This window comes from Triticum dicoccoides, chromosome 1B (genome assembly GCF_002162155.2).
Source record: "Triticum dicoccoides isolate Atlit2015 ecotype Zavitan chromosome 1B, WEW_v2.0, whole genome shotgun sequence".
Lineage (NCBI taxonomy): Eukaryota > Viridiplantae > Streptophyta > Magnoliopsida > Poales > Poaceae > Triticum > Triticum dicoccoides.
Window position 1 is genome coordinate 63,758,452 of NC_041381.1, and position 5,793 is coordinate 63,764,244.

The following is a 5,793-nucleotide window of genomic DNA, read 5'->3' on the forward strand; positions in this document are numbered from 1 at the left end:
TTTTTTACAATGTGCCAGCAACCCACCTAGCAACCAGACCACATACCTTGGATTTCCATCCAATGGTCTAAATAGCGCTGGTGCATTTGGTGCACAGATTGATCTGTTGCACTGGATACATTCTCCCCTCACCCATGCACTCCGTCTGCGAAGCAAATACCTCTCCTTAGAGTATTCGTGCGTGTAGGATATTCTTCATGTGATCATGTCCTCGTAGTAGTATCCTACAAAGACTTCTCGTGAATTGTTTTCCTGTTCGCATCCTACAAAGACTTCTTGTAAATTAATTGCTACCTACTATAAAAATATTCACACGTCCAGGATCATCTTCGTGTCTTCGTAGAAGTATTGGCATGAATAATTTTTCTTTCGTTGACACGTGCAATAGTAATAATTTAATAAATTTCAATTTTTATTCTAAGTTTAATATTATATTTATCGGAATTACCATATGTAAACCAATTTCATTCATCTTACCCCTCTTCATATATACCTAAGAGAGTGATCTCCACTAGTTTATATTTATCTCAACATGCTACTATGCCACATCAACATGGAACCATGCATGGGAGAAGAGTAAGCTCAACATGCAAGTAAAAACCATTACAATGTTTATATTTCATAAATATCTTACATCTATAAAATAATCAAATATTTATGTTCCGACATCATGAAAATATATATCAACTGATTTCCTGCAACAAGGTATGGGCTATGTATCATCTAGTTTAACCAAATATTTACTAGATTTTGTCCTTTTCATTTTTTTGCATGGTCTACCAAAATGGTCCCAGAGGTTCAAACGTCCTCGGCTCATTGATAATGGCATTCGCCGTTTGGGTCAGTCTGGTAGGGCAAGCGCAGGCTGCCAACCAGCAGCATGTCGATGGAGCGGCTGCCACATCCACCACAAATCGGTAGGTCATTGTCTGAGGAGTCGGGCACCACATCATTCTGTGTCACAGCAGAGACGTCACCACAATGATAGTAGCCACTTGGCATATGCACATCATGTGTCAAGACCACATGTCATACTATTTTTTTGCTCAAAGGATCAAATATATTACAAAGTTCACCGAAAATACAAAACATCTCAAACATAATAAAATTTCATCGAGATTCCGAGATCACCAAAAGACCACATGTCATACTTATTGTTCTCTAAATTAATTAATGGTATTTCCATTTTAAAAAAGTTTTTTTCTCATATGATTATCAAGAGACAATAGTCATAACATGTTGTATCATTTTTCTTCTTAGTTTTCTACTAGGTTTAAAGAAGTCTTACAGTATATCAAACACTACCCTCACTGTATTGTTCTTGGAGGAGACTCAAGAACATGCAAATGCATTTTTCAAAATAAATGGCAAATATGCGAACCAACATGTGGTTTGATGTTAGGAGGACAGTGGTATCCCCAGCGCACAAGCGTTCAAGTCCTAGACTTGACACTAGTGCTCGTATTTTTCTAGATTTATTTCAGGACATCTGGCAATGTGCGTTCAAAGGGAGGAGATGTTCCCATCGACTACGAAGACGCCTGTGGCGACTTCATCAATCTTTAGATGATGTGTCGGCTCAGTCTTTCGATGATGCTCATAGGGGTAGAGTATGGGTGCGTTCTTTCATAGAGATGTGTGTATGTGTATGTACTAGTAAAATGCCCGTGCGCTGCCACGGGAAACAACAATGAAACATTAGTTTTTAAAATTCTTGCTCATCCATTATTGCGAAAAAATGAGTCGTTTCTTGTAAAGCCAACATTTGAGGTCAACAAGACTTCATTAGGATTTTCACTTCCGAACTGGCCCTAATTTTTACCGGTACAAGCTTTGGTGTTAACTTCATCCAAAAATATATTATATGATTGGATATGAGCTTATTTTCACCGGTAATTGTTATGAAGCTACGCCACTCGCTGAAGCTGGTCTTTGGCAATCGATGGGTGGTCTTCGTCGCTCTGGTGACTCTTCAGGCTGAAGTGCAACCTTCTGAGGCGATGGGTCTGTCTGTGCGCCTCTTTCTTCCTCCTAGGGCTATGCCAACAAGGAGGCAATGTTTCTTCTATTTGGGGCTATGTATGGCCTCGAGCCATACTGCCATGGAAACCTCGTTGCCCCAAGTGGCTTGTCCCCGACGGCAGCGAGATGCAACCTACACTGATGCAAGGACCTGATCATGTTTTTGTCTCTCAGTTTGAGGTCCTTTTTTGTAAAAGTCCATCGATTTGTCATGTATTTTCTTGTTTCTTTAGGGCCTAGATGCCATATGTGTTGTATCATGTTATGACGATGGTAATAAAGCTTCGGGATCCCTCCTGTTAAAAAAAACTCTGATAATAACGCCTGTAAATAAATAATGTTTTTCACTTGTATACTCTGCATGTACTCTTACGTCAAGCTCCCACATAGATATAAAATTACAGACATGAGATATTCAATCACCAATTCTATTATTTGTCTAATGAAAAAATTTATTCTATTTTTCTTCTGGCTCTACGGACAATAGGAAGGTCACGGCAACCATATTGTTATACTCCGTATAACGTATCATCCTTACTACATGAAAAATTTGGTACATTACCACTACATCTACAATCCATATGACAAACAATAGTGGCCCGTAGCTCGTACAAGTGCAGTGTCCATGTTAGAAGGTTTAGCACACTTTCCTGCTCCATCCATGCTACAGTTGAGTACTGCAATATGAGTGGCAAAGTACAACCCTACAACTGTATTTCAAATAGGCATAAGAGAGAGAATATATTGCATTACTTCTGACCCTCCAGGAGTGTCTCTTCCTTGATGGTTCCAATAAATTGATATCCTTGTTTGACTACTTCTATAAGAAATATAATGTTCCAATAAATTGGTATCCAGGTTTGACTACTTCTATAAGAAACTTACTTCATGTAGTGTGTAGACACTTGAAGAAACATGTGTTATCTCATTCCAAGAAATACTGGAGGACTAATAGACATAGCCCTAGGCTAGTTGAAGTGGTTTCTGAAAAAGAAAATCATGATATTACAAATTGAAGTTGTCCACAAGAGAAATGTCAGTTTAATTTGACACAGAGTTACAATACTGGGGAAACTGGGATTTACAAAGTAACTTCAAACTAAATAATATAGCAAAATCAGGTTATAAGGATTGACTTATTTCTGTTCTGAAAAATCTACGCATCATGTAAAATGCTAAATAAGTGCAGAATTTGTACAGTTAGAAATAGCAGACTTGCGACACACTAATCAGATTATCGTGAGGGAGCTCAGATTTGTAAGGCATTATAGATGGCAACACTGTCCATGTGAGTGACACAACTTAATGTACCTTTGTTCAAACTTATAGTTTTGCAGGACATTATAAATGGCTTTAAAATCCAATTATGCTCTACCCTGCAAGCAGCCCACACTTGTGTTTGAACACAAATACCTCCTGGATTAACCAAGTTGCAGGATACACAAGCATCCAGATTATGGACGGATAATATAAAACATCTAGCTTGGCAATGCACTTGTTCTTGGAGTAACCTGCAACAAAAACAACCATTCCTTTCCATCTACTATTAAATTTGAGACAGCGGTTTGCTCTGCTTCAGGTACTGCTACAGTGTAAGGATCGAGATTCTCTATGGTTCTTCCTTGTCTACAAATAGAAAGGAATAAGAAAAAAGATATCCTGATCAATGCTATTGACAAAATTATGTGAAGTCCTTCTATCTCAGGCAAACTAACGGCGATGTTTCCCTACCACCATGATAGAGGAAGATAAATTAGGAACGTAAATAATCATCTTGCGTAAGCTGTGACTATAATCAAATATATTACCACAGAACACGAAAAGCCCTGGAGATGTCATGTAAATTAAAGTGATCAAGATATAAGCTATAAACTAATTAGGACCATCAACTTTTTATATGGAAGAGTTCATCTCTTATTACCTCTTTGTCATCAAGCCCACCTGATTTGGTTTCATATATAGATTGGAGTAGCATCTTGATCTCAACTGCTAAATTACTGCAAGGGTAAGTTGACCAAGTCAGAAAAAACGCTGATAATTCCTTGACCATGGTAATGAATAAACTATAATGGAAATACGGAAATCAGTTAGTAGAAAATTAGTTTTATGAGGAGCAAAACATTTGTGAGCAAAACTGAGCTGCAGTTTATAAAGTTGCAGAATTGGAGAAAGAAAATGCTTCTGATGAAGTGAATGTACAGACAAAAAAAAACTGTGCAAGGCTACAGATTCTGATGATACAACATCAATTTACTTAAGCTCTTACACAAGAGCAGTGAAGGTCAAGGTGAACCTAAGGAAATATCATACTTGGCAAAAAAAAGTTGAAAGAAGACGATCAAATTAAAATCATGTAACTAAATACATAGAAGAATCTTCTTATAAATAAATCAGGCAACCAATATTTTTTCCGATATTCAAAGAGCTATGTTTGAATGACTCTTCTATATTATACGATGCTCTATGCCAACAGATAAATGAGAGCAAAAAGAGTGTTATTAAAATTGTATGCATGCCTTATATATACCAAGGGTCGTTCTTGAGAAATATTGTGGCTCATGCCTCATGACATTTAGAAAAAATTGGATAATATGTAGGTGCTAGCACTTTCCAGAAGATACAAACCTTACAGGTTCACTCAAGCAAATACCACAAATCATATAATCGCACAACAATGGTTTGTGGTTCACAGAATTACAGAAAAATTGAGAGAGAGAGAGAGAAGCAGCAACAGGTTGGAGTTCAGAGAAGAACTGCATCAACGGGTTTGAGAAGAGCTTCAGAAGAAGTGCAGCAGCAGCAGCGCTAGGAGAGATGGGACAGCCACAGGCAGCAAGGAGCAGAGAGGAGAGGTAGTAGCGGGCAAAGAATCGACAGCAGAGAGATGGAGTTAGAGGAGCAGCAGTAGGGACGTGGGGAAGAGAGATGCAGCGGTAGAGCGGCGCCACCGCCGGCGACTGCCTCCCTCACCCTGCACCCCTTCTCCTTCTCATTTCTTCCTCTCTCCCTCACGCCATGTCTCTCTCTTTCTCTGGATGAGCAGGACACCGCCGCCATCGGAGCAAGCTGCCACACCAGCCGCCTGAACCCTCAACGCCGCGCCCGGATCCACCATCTTCCTCGCGCCGCCCGCCGCTCGCCTACCCGTTCCGATGAACTCCAGCGCCGCCTGCCCATTTCGACGGAGTCTGCCGGCTGATGAAGAGCGGTGACGGCGAAGGAGGAGGAGAGAGAGGAGTTGGGGGAAGGTGCGGCGCCGGCGTCGAGTGTCTCCGGTGGTGGAAAGCCACAGGGGTGGGGGCGGCGCGCGGCGGAGGGGCGAGGGCAGACTGCGACGGCGCTTGGCGGGGGCCGGCGGCGCGCTGGAGGTGGAGACGGGGGAGGTAAGCGTGTTTTTTTTCCATCGCCCGTACCGGTTCAGTTTGACATATTAGGAGGACTGCGGGTTAATTTCTGAAAATGAAGGGACTTTTCTGCAAAAGCGCCGACGACGTACGACCAAAAACCATCTGTGGTTTATTAGTAGGGAAAGATGAGTGTATGGTTCTGTACTATGTTAAGAAAAAGAATGACAAGTATCAATGAATGCTTCGATTTATGGTATATTATTTAAGTAGTGTTGTACCAGGGAGGAAGGTGGGGTTCTTTAGGAACAGGATTAGCACGAGCATATTAGTTAATTAATACTAGATGATTCCCCCCGCATTGCTGCGGGACATATTGCACAAATTTAGTGTTTTACTTGGTAAATTAACTCTCATAAAACAATTA